The sequence below is a fragment of the Lissotriton helveticus genome, chromosome 3_2 (genome assembly GCF_964261635.1).
Source record: "Lissotriton helveticus chromosome 3_2, aLisHel1.1, whole genome shotgun sequence".
NCBI classification, from domain to species: domain Eukaryota; kingdom Metazoa; phylum Chordata; class Amphibia; order Caudata; family Salamandridae; genus Lissotriton; species Lissotriton helveticus.
The window spans coordinates 280219136-280238214 of NC_136062.1; the positions used below are offsets into that span (position 1 = coordinate 280219136).

Below are 19079 nucleotides of genomic sequence, written 5' to 3' on the forward strand. Positions count from 1 at the left end.
GTATTCTACCTCCCTATACACTCCAGAATCCAATCGGTCTTCTGCGCAAACTGACTCCTTTTTTCAAACCATTCCTAAATCTCCAGAAACTTCTATAGATCTCATATCTCTAGATACTCCTATATCAGATAAAGAGGTAGTCAATGCCATTACTCTGTTGCCCAAACACAAACCTCCTGGCCCAGACGGCTTTACTGTTCGCTATTATCTTCACTTTAAATCAATCTTAATACCCTATTTACTCTCACTGATTAATTATTTTCTTACTACAGGTAAATCTGCTGCCTCTTTCACTCATGCAATGTTATGTTTGATTGCTAAATAGGACAAAGATCCTTCCATGTGCAAAAATTATAGGCCTATCTAATTAACACTGATTGTAAAATATATGCTAAAATTCTAGCCATTCGCAACAATAAAGTTATCCCTGATCTTATTAATATTTATCAATCGGGGTTTGTTAAGGGTAGATCAATTACTGAAAATTCAAGAACCTTTCTCAACATCATTCACCTTGCTTCAAAGATGGATTCTCCTGTTGCAGCTATCACATTAGATGTCGAGAAAGCATTTGATAGGGTGAGCTGGGACTTTATGTTTAGAGCATTGAGATGGCACGGTTTTAGTCCCCATGTCATTCAGCATATTTCCTATGCTATATTCTGCCGCCTCCACTTCCATTTGGGTCAATGGCTCCCAATCTAATTACTTTTCTCTCCACAGAGGTACCAGACAGGGTTGCCCCCTTTCCCCTCTTCTTTTCATTCTTGCTTTAGAACCTTTCCTGGAAAAAATTAGGCGCTCATCGTCTTATACTGATTTCAAATTTAAGAATATTGATATTAAATATACTGCCTACACTGATGATATTCGTCTTTACATTTCTAACCCGTCTACTTCCTTGCCTTTCCTTTTTTCCTTATTAAATGAATACTCTTTAGTTTCTAATTACAAGTTTAATATTGATAAATCTGAGTTTTTACCCTTAAACAAATTCTGCCTCTCTCACATGTTTCAAGGTTCTGGCTTTGAATGGAATCCTAGGAACAGCAAATGTTTAGATGTCCTATATGCGAATACTATTAGAGAAACTATTAATATCAATCATGCAGACATACTGAAAAGGTTATCTAATCTCATTGAAGGTTGGTCCCCTCTTTTCCTAGCCTGGTGTAGAAGACTTTCAACTATTAAAATGATGCTCCTTCCCATTGTCAATTTTTATCTTTCCGTGCTTCCCATCTCTCTCCCGCTCCTTTTTTTCAGAACCATCAATCGGATCCTTCTAAAAATTTTATGGAACAATCGTAAAGCTAGGATTTCTTAGTCCCGGTTTCAACACCCTAAAGACCTAGGAGGAATAAGTTTCCTAATATTAGTCGGTACCATTCCGCTTTCTTGGTAAAACAGAATTGGCCTTTTCTTTCAGACTCCTCCTCTTGCCCTACCTCAAATGTTTGGAGTTCAATCGAACTGGCACAAATCTCACCCTTTTAATTTCTTACAGCAACTCGTTTATCTCAGCCTCCAAGACGCTTCATCACCCCCATATTTAAACACTCTAAAGCGCTCTCTCTCTCGCTGTCTCGCTTCTTTACTTTCAATATTGATTCTCAACAGGGCATTATTTTGGAAGGAGTGGATTGATAAAGGCATCATCGCTTATGACCACTTACTTAAAAATAACTCACCGAGGGATTTCTCAGATATTCGCACATTTTTTCAGGTCTCCGACACATATTCTTCCCAATGCCCCTTGTTAAAAAATGCCCTACCCTCAGTACTTTCTGAAAACATCCCTCAGACCATTAATGATCCGACCCTCTCCCCTTCACCAGATTTTTCTACTCCTCTCAAAGCTGCTGCTATATACAAAATACTTTCACATTCACAGGTTGTCAGGGTCAAATCAAAACTAGAACTCACATGGGAACAGGATTTAGCTCAGGAATTTTCCTATCAAATCTGGTATTCTATCTGGTCAAAAATACAAACAGCTTCTCGCTCCGCAAGCACTACACAGACCTTATATTTTTTCTATAATAGACTCTTGCCTTTTGACATTGTACATATTTTTTTGGGTGGTTCCTCACCTCTTTGGAATGTTTCATCTAATGCACGAAAGTTTATAGATTTGTTTATAGCTATTTCCTTTCAGATCATCACAACTAACTGGAAGGACACTTCAAAAATCTCCAAATAGTGCTTGGAGGAATTGTTATGCCACCATCATAGACTTGATCGTGATTATGCCACCGCTTTACCTCTATTAATCATAAAGGATTTGTTATGGTTACATCTTACTGATTTTCTCTCCACACATGTTACTTGAATTTTTGCCTTTTCGCTTTTTTTTTTGCTCCTAGTTGTTATTACCATTTAATGTTACTTATCCTTACGTTTTTTTATAAATATTACATATTGGATGTATAAGATATGTTGCTCTCTTTCTTCTCTCTCTCTTTCTTTCTTCTTTTTTCTTCTTTTCTCTCTTTCCTGTTCCTTCTTAAAAACAAAAAATCCTGAAAAGCTTTTTGTAATTGGTATAGCTTTTATATCCCTTTTGAGACTTAAAATGTTTGCTTGCAACTTTTATTTTTTTACAATTTTCTTTGTACTGATGTTCTACATTGTCTATTGATTTCAATAAAGCTTTCTAAACTTAAAAAAAGAACATAAACTATACCTTCTATGAGGCTCACTGTCCCCCGATACATTAACTTAGGTATTTATTCAGTGCCCATATCTACATTCATGTGAAAACTAGAGTTTGTGCACGATTCAAGATTTCTGGTTGTGTGGTAATTGACACCAGCAACGATTCCATAGCACATTTTGACAGGGTCAGAAAATAGTAAATTCAAGTGGTTTCTGAGATCAAAACACTGATCGATCCCCGTGTTGTGCCGCATTCCACCCAGCTCTTCTTAGAATAGGTGTGTAGTTTTTGCATATAGTAACACCTTGGAGTCAGCACCCAAGTTGGCAAAAGGTGATCAAGTAGACATATTGGCTGTTAAATTCATTAGTATCTTAATGGTATTGCAGAAATTATGAATTCGAGAATGGGCTCTTTAAAACTTCTTTTTAGAAGTTTGCCAAACTGATAATTGAACCATACAATTTTCAGATATACAGAATGATAGGGCCATTTCACAGAATACAGTAGTAATATTGGGCAAATTAATTTCCATAAGTTTTCGCTTTACATAATACGGAATGTAGAAAACGCTTTATGGGCTCAAGTGAGACATATCGCCCTTAAGAATTTTTAACAAAGGAATGCTAATAGACAGAAAGCAAAAGATTTTGCACTTTTATTGCTACTAATGTCATATAAGCAAACTGATTTTGCTTTAAGCACAGTCCCATAGTTCACATTTAACAAAGTAGACAATGTGTTGTTTCCACTTCTTTATGTATAAAGAGCAAAATGTTCTGAAATCAGTGTAGTCCATGTTTAAACCCATGGTGCAGATGCAATTTGCTCCATTTCAAATTTCACTTGTAGCAAAAATTGGTGCGAATTGACATTTAGAGGATTTTTAAGTTCCGGTGTAAAGTTTCATTGCTATGACACTTGGAAAAAAGAAATCTTTAGGAGGTATCTTGTATCCAGCATGAATGATAGGGCGTCTTCTAGGCAAAACAATTACTAATATGATTGTGTTTGTGGCGACCTTGTTTTATGAAGCTCAAGTCCTAATGTGTTAATTGGTATATATTTTGTTAGTTTTCAAGTATGCGTTTGTAAATGAACCTCTGTTTTCCATAGTTTGCTGGTTTATACATTTCGAATCCAATAAATGTGACGTGCACTTCAGATAACAGCGCCTGACTACAAAGGGCAAGGTGCAAGTATATATTAGTTACTAAGCAGTTCTTCGGCGCAGGCGATGCTTTTGGCCAATGGGATTGATCTCACTCAAGGAATTTCACATGGCCTCCATATATGCTGCAAACAATTACCCTTCTGTACTATGGATTTTCTTTTTTTCTGATTTACTTGTAAATTTATTATGTGTCTTACTGATTTACAAGCAAATCAATTACAACTTTTAAGACGTACAAGAACGCTTTGACTATCATTAGACGAGGTTAGTTGGAGGATAGTGCGTGGTGGCATTTAAAATGTGTGTTTGTGTGAGAGAGCAGAAAGAGAGAGAGGGTAGAGAAAAGCAGAGGGGGATAGAGGGAGATGGTGAGTCTGGTGGGGGAGAAAGAGAGAGAGAGTAAGAAATGGAGAAATAGGGAGAAATAGAAAGAATGGCCGAGAGATATAGTGAGAGAGAGAGAAAGAAAAGGAGGGAGAGAGATAGTGAGAACAGAAGAGACAAGAGAGATGGTGACAGACAGAACAGAAACGAAAAATTGAAAAAGATATAAAAGTAGAGAGAGGGTGAGAGAAAGGGGGGAGAGAGAGCGAGGGAGGAAGAAAGAGTCAGGCGGGAGATAATACAGAATGGGAGAAAAATGAAGAGAGAATGAAAGAGAATGAGAATGAGAAAGAGAGAAAAGAGAAAGAGAATATGAATGAGAACAAAAAGGAGATAATGCAAAAGAGAATTTAGGGAAGGAAAAAGAGGAGGAAAGGAAAACCAAAAGGGAAAGTAGTTGGTAGGAAGAGAGAAAGCAAGAGACAAAGTAGGATAGAGAACACTAGAGGAAATGAGAGAGTGATAGAAAAAAGGAAAAGAGAAATGTAGAAATTGAATGTGTTGGACATAAATATAATCCTAGTACATGTGTTCAGATCTATAAAAGTGAAAGACAAATTGAAAATCAAGGCAGCTTTTATAACGAAGTATTGCAACAGAAAAGGAAAAATGCATGTTCCTTTATTTGGTCTGTATAATAGGACAATGTTCCTGTGATGTGAGACTCTAAACAGTCGACATGTTTCGGCATGTCCTGGCTTCCAAAGGGGAACTTTAAGAAACGAAGGAGGATCCGAAACCTTTCTAGTCACAGGCACATACCTAATCATAAGGCCTAAGACTAAAGAGTTAGGAACACAACATGAGCCTGCTTCCGATAGTTGAGGTATGTAAAGATGTACACACATTAAAGATACTATTGAAATATATACGGTACTATAGAAATATGAAAATATGTGGTTATCATTTACAAACTAAAAAAACACTTAATGCCAACTACAAAGTGTGAACCGATCTTTACTGGGACCTTTTCATGAATAACACCTGAATATAGCAGAAAAAGGAGATCTTACAATAATAAAGGAAATTTGGAGTTTAGACTTTTTTTGCTCCACACTGTCTTGAAGGATTTTGAAGGTGAAAATCTTAGAGAAGTTTTCAAGAAAGCAAATAGTGGGTAAGATTGTTTGAGTTAATAGTAAGTTTGCAGAAAAAATACACCACAAAAAATACAGCTGGGTGTATTAAGGAAAACCAGTGTTAGTATATGGACGGCTAACCTTGCCAGAGTGAAGATCGGCTGCCAGGACTTGTAAAACATGAAATATACACAACTGAGGGGCATATTTACATGGGCTTTATCTCCGCTTTTTTGGCTTTAAAAGCCAAAAAAGCGGAGATAAAAATATCGCCCTATTTACACGAAGGTGCTAACATGCATAATCGCATGTTAGCACCGTTTTGCACTACGCCTACCTTTGCATCTTTAATGACATGCGCTACATGTCAGGGCATCAATAGCGCGGCTTCGCGCTATCAGCAAGGATGCCCTAGCATTTTAGCAGACGTTAGTTTTTGGAGAAAACTGCTGTTTTCTCCAAAAACTAACGTCTGCTAATTTCTTGACTTAGCCACCCCTAACATAGGGGGTGGATTGTGCTGGTATGATCCTGTGGGTCGTACCAGCAAGGTTATCGCCCTTTTGCAGGGAACATCGCAAAACTTTTTAAATAGCATTCACCCTGCTCTATTGAGTTCCTTGGGCCGACCTTCGGGATAACTTACAAGTATTAAAAAGTTAGGTTTAGGTCTGGCAATAGGTTTCTTTATCCAGTTCGAAATTCAGTTTTAATTCTGCACACACAGACTGTAATTGCAGGCTGGATACATGCTTTATAGTGCTACTTTAGTGAGCACCATATTTTAGGGCCGTGTAAGTAAATTAAATGTGCCAATCAGGTTTTACCATGTTTACCATGTTTGGCAGGGAGAGCAGAAGCACTTTACCACTGGTTAGCAGAAGTCCTAAAGCCAACAGAAAAAGGTTCAGCAAAAATAGTGTAGTGAAGGCAAACACCTGGGGGAATAGCACACAAAAGATGGTAATTAACAACAAGTACAAAACATTTTTACCATCTCAAACTGTACAAATCGCTGTTTGCGACCACAAAAAATACTTTTTTTAATAACAAATATAGCTATTTTACCAGTTGTAAATGTTGTCCATGTCCTAAAATAGCTTTGTGACTCCACACAGAATCTCTTTTTGGAAGTGGTGTGTTGAAGGGGTCCTTCCAAATAGTGATTTGGTATGAGATGAACAAATGTTTTGTGACCAAAATCCAGTCGCAAAACATTGAAAAATTACAGACCATTGAGTTGGTGTAATAAGGCATTTATAAAAGGGAAGGGGTATCCTTGGGACCTCTTTCCCTTTGTGAATTCAAAAAACAAACGATTTGTTTCGGAATATGCAGTTATCCAGGGGACCACTGCTAATTCGGTAACAATCTTTAAAAACCTTGTATTTTAAAAACAGTAATCATCTTCCTTTAGGAAAAACAAGTCACATTGAAAAAAGTTTACTTTATTAAAAAGGAATCTACGGCATGATGGCATATTGACACAAGAAGGCCATCATCCTTGGGAGAGCCACTAATCAGAGTGAGTCTCAATTAGCGACGTCACCTACCACATTAATATTTATGAGGTTGGTATGATTATGACCCACTCCGATTTCAACTTTTATGACTAAATCTCTAAATATTGGTCCCAAATTGTGAGCAGTTTTTTTAATGCCGCTTTTTAGAACAGCGTGCACTAGGTAACTTACATTTATTTAAAGGTCGAGCACTCAATACACATACATGCTTGTTGTAACATAAACTGCTCTGTAGGCCTCAGTGCCACCATGACCTCAAACTCTTCTTACCTCAATCTCCCACTTACTCTGCCTTGACTGTAAGTAAACTGAAGCAAGTGACAAAACTAATCTTTACAACACCCCAAAAAAAGTAAATGTACGAGCTCACTTGCCTTAAAAATTAAGTGATGGGCATATGCCGGAGTAATAGTGAATTTGAATTAGAATTTGAAAAGCATTTATTAAGCGCACATTTACCTAGCGGTTTCTTGGCGCTGAGGATGCAATTAAATCCAGTAAAAGGGGTGCAGAGGTTAAGACAGAAAGGCTTGCAGGAAAAGGTGGGTTTTGAGCGCCTTGCGAAAGTCAGAGTACAAGGGTATTGATCTAATGGTGGGGGGAAGGGAGTTCCAGAAGGTGGGGCCAAGTACCGCAAATTTCATCCCTCCCATCCTTTTCTTCCTGAAACGTGGTACGGAAAGGAGGGACTGGGTGGAGGAACGGAGTTCTCTGACCGGGGTGTAATTTTTGATTTCAGAATTTAAAAAAACTGGTGCAGTTCCGGCTCGGGCTTGAAACGTGGTGCAGCCAGGTTTGAAGAGGGCCCGCTCTCTAATGGGCAACCAATGCAAGTCCTTTAATAAAGGGGTGGCGTGGTGCAATTTAGGGAGACCATGAATGAGGCGGGTGGCTTGGTTCTGGACCAGCTGAAGGCGTCGAAGGGCATAAGCCGGAACACTATTATACAAGATGTTACCGTAGTCTAAACGGGATAACACCATTGCTATCAGAATGAGTTTTAAGGCAGAGGGGGAAAAGAATCTGGAGATTTTCCTGATGGTACGAAGGGTAAAGAAACAAGATGATACCACCAGGCCGATCTGGGAGTGCAGGGTGAGATGTTGGTTCAGCATGATCCCAAGGGTTTTAACTGAGTGAGAAGGTAGGGGGTAGGGCACCAAGTGAGGGAGGCCAAAACGTGGGGGTCCAGGGACTGGAAGTGCCACCTGTGAGGACCACCTCAGTTTTATCTGGATTAAGTTTAAGGTGGTTGAAGTTCATCCAGTCCCTGATGAAAATCATAACCGATTGAAAATTGTGGGTGGACTCAGGGGAGGGGGAAAGGTTGAAAATCAACTGGAGGTCATCTGCATAGTTGAAGACTGTGACCTCCAATTGCTGTAAAGCAAAAATAAGGGGGAAGATGTACAAATTAAATAAAACGGGGGAGAGGGAGGAACCCTGAGGGACGCCACACTGCACCTTTCGTGAAGGGGCAGAAAAATCTGCTAGATGAACAGCCTGGGTGCGGTCTTTCAGGAAGGAAGTGAGCCAAGCCAAAGGGGGCCCCCTGAAGCCCGCTGCCTCGACACGGGTGAGGAGAATGGAATGGTCAACCGTGCCGAAGGCAGCGGACAAATCAAGGAGGACCAGGGCTTGGGGCTGGTTGACATCCTTCCACACCCTGGCCACGGTCCCGCGCATCCGTAGAACCACTTCCGGAGGCAGGACCTTCTCCCACCGCGCCACCAAGACCTGAAACACCCTCCCCCTCTACCTACGACAAACCGAAGACCTGCTGACCTTCAGGAGGCAACTCAAGACCTGGCTCTTCGACCAGTAGCAGCAGCAACCCCCGCCACCCCCCAGCGCCTTGAAGCCCTCGCGGGTGAGTAGTGCGCTTTACAAATTAAATGATTGATTGATTAATTGATTGATTGTTCAGATCCCTTATGATTGTGTTATTGGCTGACATTAAAGGCACCTCACGGCTAGTCGTTAATATATCCCCGTTTGCACTACTCTTTCTTGCCTCTTACCTCTGTGTTCTATTTCTGACTATAAACGCCACTCACTTTCGGTTCTAGCCTTCAAAAATTGTCACCAACTAACCCACCCCCAGGTTAATGCGGTACCTCATGCCTACTCGTCTAATTTTTTTCTCCTCATTCACTCCCTTCCTTACTGAGAATCACATCGCTAGTGCTGTAATTTTATACCCCAATTTGAACCGCTACTATCTGCATGTTTTTTCCCCCCTCAGAGACTCTGCCAAAGGTGCCAATCCCCCCGCCAGGGGGCTTTACTGAGATCCTAGGCACAGAGTTTACTGTGTCCAAAACTTAGACATTAACCGAAAATAGGGTCAAAGATTGAGGAATTCTAACTGCAACTCCCAGATCTTATTCCCCTTTGACCACCGCTGCAGAAATGTTAGAACACCTCTCCCCCCTTACCCCTGATCTCCCAAACCCTCTACTCTCTTCCTGATGTTGCTTGTCTCATTTTCGCCGTGTTTTTTCTTCTTCATATATACCTCCCCCTCTCCATTCTGTTCCTAGAGTTCTAGAGTTCTCGCGCGCACTTTCAGCCCCACCGCCTTCACCTCCCCAACCTCACTCCACCCTCTCTCTCGTAGGCCTCAGCCCGTCTCCCTTTTCTTTCTCTCAATTACTACCAGTGCCCTCCACCCCCACCGTTTTTGCCATATGTTCGGTGCCCAGATATCACTCTGCCCTCCCTCTCCCTGTCTGACTCTGAACAATTTCACCCCTTCCAGCCGGCTCTCTTCCATTTTCGTGCCCTCCTTTCTCTTGTCCGGATTTCACCCACCGGGTGCTTTAAATGGAAATACCAGTGTGCCGGTACTTTGTACCTGCCCATTTGAAGCACTGGGCCCTACCCAGCAGGTATCAGCGGCTTTCCAGCGATGCACTGTTTGACACCCCAAGTGACTTAGGGCCATATGTATCAAGCTAATTAGCATTCGTTGCGAATTTCGGCCTTTGCGAATGCTAATTTGATAAATGGTATGTATCAAAATTTGCTATTCCTTATTTTGCGATTGCACTTAAGGAATCGCAAATTTTGCGATTCCTTAAATGCAATGTATCAAACAAAAAATATTCAAAAAATGCCATTAAGGATTCGCAAATTACCACCAACTTCTAGTTGGTGGTAAATTGCGAATTCTTTTCAAAAAGCTTTTTTCCAAAAAACAAAAGGTGCCATATGACGCCCATATATGCCCTTAGGGCATGTATGTGAGCCATATGCCCCCAAATGTCTTTTTCAGGGGTGCAGCTGGGTGTTGTTGAGACACCCCTGCACCCTTGAAAAAATTCCTAATTTGCGATTAGCAAATTGCTAATCGCAAATTGCCCCTTTATTCCTATGGGCCTCCTGGCCCATAGAAATGAATGGGTAATTTGCGATTAGCAATTTGCTAATCGCAAATTAGGAATGGTAAGGAATCGCTATTAAAAAGCGATTTTGTACATACATACCGTTTTGCGAATTCCAAATAGCGATTCCTTAAAATTCGCTATTTGGAATTCGCAAAACGGAACTATGATACATATGGCCCTTAGTGCAGCAAGCATTGGCATAGCTAATAAGTCTCTCCTTTGGGACCTTTTAAGTGTTTAGCCATGCAACAGTTGTTGTTGCACCATGAATATTGTGCTGCATAACTAAATACTTAGAAGGTCCCAAAAGCGAGACCTATTGGCTATGCCAATGCTTGTATTTTTTGTTGGGGATCGTTTGTACGGGACTATTGCACTGTTATGTGAACCACAAGGTCCAACACAGCAGTAGAAGAAAGGCCAGTCTGTCCAGTGTTGTGCCAGACATTTTGAAGGCAGTTGATGCCTCCCTATAGTGAATGCACAGCGCAACAACATGACTGGGAGTCTAAGAACATAGACTGACATAGCCTCTGTAAACACACTGACTCCTGGAGGAGGGATGGTGAAATGGTATAGAAAACCTGAGCCACGTCAAATTTACTGTTGTACAATTGAAGGTAAATACTGAAACCAAAAGTGGGCAGCGAGTAGCTCACTACATCTGTGATCCACTTAACCATTGCCAATAGGGAGGTTTGTTAGGTCAGCGGAAGCAGATGTATAGGGATTCATTGCTAGAATTCTTAGTCATTTGTTGCAATTGCATACTGGGCAGATGGCAGCAGAACAGGCATGACCCAGCCAACTACAGAAGTGTGATTATAGCTCTGTGCTATGACTTGTTTTTAGTGAAGAAGAGCACCTCAAACAAGAGCCGAGGTCCTCAGTAGTCGAGTATGTCTAAAAAAAAGTGGGATGTTTAGAGTCCAAAACAAAGTGATGGCTGCTGAAGGACATGAACTGTGGTTTTTAGGAGCAGATTGCCTCAGCGAAGAACTAGGGTCTTTTGTAGCAGAGTTGCATCTGATCAAAACTAGTGTCTGGTGGATAATAGTACCACGAAAAATAACTGAGGCTTGTACATAACAGTGCATCTGAAAACAAGCATTAAAAATGCAATAGCTGTTGCCTTTGATTAAGTTAAAGCCATTTGCTTTGCTATACAATACCATTAGCAAAGCAAATGGCTTTAACTTAATCAAAGGCGAGACCGATTACATTTTCAATGCTTGTTTTAAATAAGTCCTGGGATGGACTGGCACTAAGGTGTGTTTAGAAATGCGTTTACTATGTGTACAACCTGCGGGTGTGTAATGTTTCTAGAGTTAAGGGAGGCAAACAATGCGAAGGACCCATCTGCTTCCAGTTAGTTCAAGGCCCATGGAGGAGGGAGGGGGCGGCTTCCCACATGTCCAGCTACAAGTGTTTTTCAGTCCTCTAAGATTCGCCAGTGAGTGGGCCGGGTGAAGTGGGGCTGACTCGGCGTTTGCTTATTTCCGACAGGAGAAGAGAAGTTCCAGGCCAGCAGGAGGCCAGCGCGTCCAGCAGCAGCAGTCAGCTGGTAAGACGTTTCTTTTCTTTCTTTTTTTTTTTTAAAGGAGAAACGGGTGACGTGAGATGCATTTTAGGCCTTTCTTCGAGGTCAGAATTAATCATGTCTTTGATAACTCGATGGTGAGCAGTTTCTAAAGCGTGCAAGTAAGTACGAGGCTGGAGGGCAGTCTAACAAGATACAAAGAGTAACAGTTTCTCAACCGCGAGTTCACGAGGAAGAGGCGAGTTGACAGGCCCCAGACTGGCCGTGTGACCGCCCCCAACCCCCTCCAGCCGCCCCTGTGAAGCGGGACCGCTAGGCTCGGGGTCAGGCGGGGGAGGGCGGGTTTGGAATGAGGCGCTCGCGAGGCGCTTTCTTTCAGCAAGAGCACATTGTAAATGTGAGGGGTCGTTGCGCGCTGATCTAAAAGGGAATCTGCGCAACAGTTGGAGGGAAGAAATTCCTGAGGTAGAAAAAAAGTCAGCCATTGCTCGTAGATTTACTTCTCACACTTGCATTGTCAGGATGCTACCATGCGCAGTTTCATGCATTTCGGCAAAGCAAAAAATGTATCCAGTGTCTTGTTATGGTCCTCAAATACCACATCCATCATGTCTTGCACCTCCTGCGTATGTGTACCCACCAGGGGCGGTGGGTGACATTTGAAAGCGGTGGGGCGCAAAGTGATTTGCATACAGCACCGTAGCGAGCGAGCGCAGCGAGCGAGCCCGAACGCTAAAAGGGGGGTTTGGGGGGATTACCCCCCCCAAGAAAAATTTGAAAAAAAAGAAGAAAAATCGTGCATTTTCAAGCAAATTTGAGAAAGCAGGAAGGTTAATAAAGCAACTGTGAAAGTACAGTTATTACATTAATAGATGGCATAACATAGGTAGCTGCTTACTCAGTATAACCACAGAGCTTCATACATTCCGTCCTATTACGCTCAGGTGCTGAATTCAGACTTTCATGGAAATCTCAGCTCTAAGAGTAGAAGAAGTTGCACAGCAGTTGGGAAACAGCCTTCACGAAGCATTGGGAACCACGCCTTACCTTTACCATTAGAACGCACGCAACTATCACGCATGTCTTTCCACACAGACAGATGATAATTTTAAGGTGAAACAAAATGTACTTAATATGCCATTTGATCAGTAAAATCTGTGTAGTCTCCAAATAGAATAAACACTACAAAACTTTTAAAAACAGAGATAACAATGCATTTCTGAGCACCTCAATCAGTATTTTTTTTATTCAACAAACAAGTAGCAGCATTCACTTTTTGTAAATGAAATCAGCACGTCTCTCTTTCAGTGTAGCAAACTCACCACTGACTTATTTACATCATATGCATTTAATGATCTGCATCAGGTAAATGTTCTTTGCAGCAGGCACATTAACCTCCTGCGCTGCCACCTGCTGCTATTTCACTACTGGGACCACAAACATAGGCTAGCTCTGCCACACTTCCAACGCACCTCCATATATAGGCCAACAACTGATTTTTCTATTTTTTGTACTATAGCACGCATTGACCAGACCCGAGAATCAATGGGCAACGTTTCATCAGGGGAAGTCAGTGCTGCTATATAAATGCATTTGCAATTACAATATGAATTATACAATCTGAAACTAAAGCAATGTAAGAGCTATTGTCTCTGTAAAAACCAATGCAATGTCACCCCTCTTTCTGAGCTCATACTTGGCCTAAAGGTTGGGGTGCATTAGGTAGAGAGCCTGAAATGGGTCCTGCATTGAACAAGTGCAGCACATGCTGTGGGTCCAGCCCCATGAGGCCGCCAGTGACACACAGCCACATATTATACTGCACACATGGATTGAAAATGAATAATGGGACGGGAGGGATAGAAGAGAGAACTACATTCCATGGGCCCAATTATGTCGCACTGCCAATTTGCAAACGTGTGAAATGTAATAATAAAATTAAGTTCATGTTTTTTAACTTGTAAGCAGTCAAAGGTTAAACAGCCCAGTAGGTGACAGGAAAAGATTTACCCTGATTGCTCTATATAAAACTCTGAGGGAAAAATAAAGCTAACTAGGCCTCTTACTATGAAGAGTATTGTAAAGGGTGGGAAGAGGCCCAGATTTCAAACCTTAGCACTAGTGGGCTATCAAACCCTGGTATCCAGAATAATGTTAGAAGTGGTGCCCTTCTCCGTCATTACACACGCAATGGGGCACCAGCCAGAGATGTCCCTTCTCACCCTCCTCCTTTGTGTCCTAATGATACACCTTACAGATGACAGAGGCTGACATGCCTCCATTTTGCGAGAGATCACAAAGTAATGCTGTTTGCTGAAGACGTACGGCTAACCCTTACCAACCCGGAGGTCTCACTTCCACAACTACAACACCAACTAGGTAAATTCGAAAAGGTGGCAAGCTTTAACGTTAACAAAGCAAAATCCAAAATTCTTAACCTAACTCTCTCAACAGTGGAAGTAGCGAATGAAAATACTAATCCAAGATGGGCAACCAAACATATTGCCTGCATACTTGGTGACAATCCAACATCTACATTACCCCTCTATGCAAGTAACATACTCCCAATGCTGAGGGAAATACAAAGCAGCAGACTTAGGAGACGGGGTACACTCCCAGTGGCCTCGCTTGGATAACATCAACGCATTCAATTTAAATGTCTTATCTAGACTTTTATTTCTATTCTGAGCCCTTCCACTTATCATTCCAAGCACATTTTTTGCAACGATAAAAAGGGTTTTCTTGAAATATATATTGGGGGGGAGAGACACCGAGAGCAGCAAACTAGGTGCTTGCCGGCCAAAGCAAAAGGGAGGCCTGGCCCTACCCCCACTCACATCTATTACATTGTATCCCGACTCCAGGTCCTAGAAGACTTGAGTGCCCTGGAGTCTGCAAAACTATGGCTTCATATGGGCAGAGCTGTAGCAGTCCATAGTTGTGGATTCTCATCTGTCGATCAAAAGCCCAGAGACCCCCAAACATCTACTGAGCACCCCAACAAATACCACACTACATGTCTGGGTCGAGCTCAATCATAAACTAGCATAAACCACATATACCTTCCCTTAAACACCCATCCATTTCAGCCAGTCCTTCACACCAGCATTTAGTCCTGGGCCCTTTGAGGCCTGGAGGAAGGGCGGCTCTCTTATGGTGAGTGACCTATATAGTAATGGGAAATGTCAAGATGTGTAATAATTGCAAACAGAACTTTACCTTGCAGACACAGAAAGGTTCCACTATGCACAGCTTAGGCTTTGGGTATTGCCCTCAACTATCAAGGACGCAGTCTCCAGAGACCTGACATCTAGAGAAATGTATTAGGCAAGCTAAAGACCAAAAGGGATTATCTCCAAACTATACCAGTTACTACTAGTAGAGACACTATCAAACTAATACCCATACACAAATAGAATGAATGCATTGTTAGGGGAGGCGCCTACAGATCAACAATATTCACACCTAAGGTGGGACCAAACGAGGCACTCCACACTTTTCTGGCAAAGAAGCACATTTTAAATTACTGTAGGACTGGTATATACATCTGGCGAAAGTCCACAAATAATACCCTAGTGCTAGTGCGCATCGCTGCGCTGGCAAGATTGTGATAACATAGGTGATCTACTTCATATGTCGTGGCCTTGTCCCAAAAATACGGTTCTTTTGTGGGGAGGTTTCAACAGCTGCACAGGGATGTAATTCAACTGATGCAGGTAATGTATTTAAAATGTATAATGAAAGATTACAATTGGCAGTCAGGCACCCCATCACTTTGCAGCAGGACTCCCAGCTTTCCCATGTCAAGTGGACCGTCCGCAAGCTCTTCATTCATCGAATGAGGAGGAGTCCGACCAGTCATTTTCCCTTTGGAAAGCTTTATATAGTCTGTTGATCAGCCCTCTACTACTTTCCCTTCCTGTTAAAATCGCCTGTAGTGCTTTCAGAATCTTGGGCTCTGTAGGGAACTTGGGGTATAAGGATCGCACTGCCAAGCGCAGTCTGGTGTTTGAGGACCCAAGCATTGCATAGTACTGGTGACCAGCCTGAAAATCAGCCAGTGCCAAAAAGAAGTTTGGTTCAGAGGTGGCTTTTTATGCTGGTTGAGATTCGGAGCTGGCTGTTCGTGCACATAGAGTTGCAGAGGTCTGTGGGTTCTACAGAGAGTGGTCAGAGGTGACTATAGGTTCACGCATTCTAAGACTGTTTGCTCACATACAGGTTCAGGCCAGGGTCTGTGGATTCTGTAGAGAGTGGTCCGAAGTGGCTATACTTTCATGCAGACTGAGGCTGTGCACATATAGGTTCAGAGGTCTGTGGGTTCTAGAACTTCTACAGGTAGTGGTTCGGAGGTGGCTATAGGTTCATGCAGACTGAGGCTCCGAGGTGGAAGTTCGCGTGGGTTGTGGTCTGGAGGTGGTACGCAAAGGGTCACGCTTTCTGAACAGAGGTGCGTGAGATCTTGCTGAGTTTGTGGTGAGAGTTGAGCTGTCCACTAGTTCTGACGAGAGAGAGTTCTACAATGAGGCATACATTCGGACATTGCTAATTTCATCAGGCAGAGTGTCCACACGATTTACCTTAATTCTGCAGAGAGAGGTTATGTAGTCTGTAAATTCGGCAGTGGTCTCGGATAAATTCGATCGAGAGGAGAGGTTCGACAGCCTCCGTGAATTCTGCAGAGAAAAGTGCAGACATATTTATGTTCGGCAGAGTGCGCTCGAAAGATTTGTAGTGTACACGTGCTGGCGAGACAGATCCTGAGGCTTGCTGAGGTCTGAGGGTGAGGAGAGAGGTGCAGAGGTAACAGACTCAGCGGAGAGCTATTCTAACTATACTGGCCTGCCTTGCTTCAGGCAAGCAGCTTGTGTCCTGTGTCCACCGAGCTTCCAAAACTACCCTTTCATTCAAACACTCCAGCCAGGTATCACTAAGTGATACCTGGCGGGAGCCAGAATGCGCATATGTCGTCACGAATTCTAATCCCAGCAGCAGTCCATCCTTACGGCGTCGGTAAATTCAGTGCCATTAACCTGGGTAATGATAACATCTGCTAGTTACAGCGCCTTCAAACGGCAGGCAGAATCGAGTTATTAAGCGTTACGCACAACAGGTTTTATGATCACCCCTCACACGAGGAGTGTGCCCTACAAGACTCTGGGGTCTGCTTCTCGCGTTTGTACAACTGTGAGATATTTCACTCGTTTTACTACGCCGAGGACTGGGCTGACTCCCTTCACATTAAAACTACCTCGGCTCGTAGGCCACTGTATACCATTGTCTGAATAGAACTCCACACAGCATGTCCAACAACTCTCTTTAATATGTAAAAATTGATTGATGTAAGGCATAATGCTTCTAACCCATACCATACAACATAAATTACATGAGCCCCTAAACACAAGACAAGTGGTTCATTACATAATCTACATAATCTATTAGAATTTCCAATAGAAAGCAAGCTTTGAACTGCATCTGAGTGCTTTCTAGAGCACCACACGCTCTCATGAATGTAAGACTCGACGTCTAAAAAATACCATGTAGGCATCTTATGCAGCCGGGCGTTAGCTCACTGGAGTATGTGCTTGGAGCTAGGATTTACTGCGCTACAGAAGGGGCGGGCGGGCATAGTACACTATTGTAAGCATCGCAGCATAAAACCAAACCGTTAGTAGCGTGATGCAGTACTGAATGGGATAAGATTATCATTTATTTGATTGCCTCTGTATGTATGCGCAAAAGGATTGGGAGCTTTAGGTTAGGGATAAATGCATTTATGTTCAGACGTTGTGTTGGACATTACTAAAAGACCACAACCATCTTTCAAATGTGTATCCTTGAATTATCATAGAAACTGCAAATAGTCAGACAGGAAGGGAAATGCCCGAGCAAACATTTATAACCTGTAGGGCGTCTCTGCTCGGCATTCCATTCCATTATTTTGAGCTCTTCTGCCACATTACATGAAGCAGGTGATCCAATGCTAGGCAGCCTCGGCCCTGCCTCCAAGAAGCAGTTCATCGTGACTTGTTGGCACAATAACTCGGCACAGGAAGGCAAGCGACCCCAGATGCCATGCCTTGCACACCCCCAGATACAGTGAGCTCGGGCACCTTTCACCAGGGGAGACTCCGAGACATCATGATCTAACGAGTGATTAACTTTGTCTGTAAGCTAGAAACAAAGAATCTGCACTGAAAATAGAAAGATGTACACACTTTTTGGCTGCTGTGTACACTATTATGTAATTCAAGGTGTTTTCTATATAGGTGATGCTTGAGTATATGTACACAATTGATGCGGTTTCTGTGTTTAAATGTATGTGAGCAATTATTATTTTCTTGAGTTGGACCACACATCTGTGTGGCCTCTTTTTATTAATCGTGTGTATCAGACATGCCCCACACAAATAAAATATATGTAAGTGGCCATTTCTTGCATTGGCCGAGGTATGAAGATGTGTGTAGGCTACTATTATGCTAGGAATGCTAGGCAGCCTCGGCCCTGCCTCCAAGAAGCAGTTCATCGTGACTTGTTGGCACAATAACTCGGCACAGGAAGGCAAGCGACCCCAGATGCCATGCCTTGCACACCCCCAGATACAGTGAGCTCGGGCACCTTTCACCAGGGGTCGGGGAGACTCCAAGACATCATGATGATCTAACGAGTGATTAACTTTGCAGCCGGCGCTTCTAAGCACTGTGACTCGGAGTCTCCATTGGTGGCATTTTCCATTCCGTTGTTTTTTAGCTCGGTTGTGCTGCTGCACACCAGTCTTGACCCAACCCCTAAGCATCAGTCACCCTAACCTTCCGGCGCAGACCAGACTGGATATCTACACTAAAATGAAAACTTTCATAAACGGCAGTAGGGCGCAGTAGTCATTCTTGATGATCAGATCAAGACAATACCTTTCGTTGCACAAGTCAGCAGCACTGCACCGAAAGTCGTGACGGTGGTGAGGCGCCTCAGGGAGTCAGTCACGGTGACACACACGGACACGGTCCCTGCTGCGCACGAGGGACGAGGAGTGGCGAGCAGTGCTCCAGGGACAAACCACGCTTGAAGCAGCGCACGCATCCCGGCAAAATGGCCAATCACTGCATGGCTTCGCATGAAGTCACACAGTGATTGGCCATAACAATGCAGCTGAGGCAGTGTGTGCCACCCGCACGCGCGGCATCCAATGATGCTAGGGGGGCACATTTGCAGCTCGCCCTGTCGCCCTACGTAAACCCCGGGGGGCTGCGGCCGGATAAACCAGCACCCCCTGCCTGGTCCCGCTCTCTCTAAGGGGAACTTACACTGCGCTGCGCGCATGCTCGGGCAAG

At 42.9% G+C, this 19079-nt stretch overlaps 1 protein-coding gene across 2 annotated transcripts in view; it reads left to right on the forward strand.

Moving 5' to 3' along the window:
- LOC144826656 (hydroxylysine kinase-like) overlaps window positions 1-19079 on the forward strand; it is a 248876-nt gene that overhangs the window by 98063 nt on the left and 131734 nt on the right. The window contains exon 3 of one of the 2 annotated variants that reach the window (XM_078685215.1): window positions 11715-11772. The exons of the other annotated variant lie outside the window; for it this stretch is intronic. The gene's annotated coding sequence lies outside the window, so the exon portion shown is untranslated. The remainder of the gene's footprint in view (window positions 1-11714; window positions 11773-19079) is intronic. 2 annotated transcript variants of the gene reach the window in all.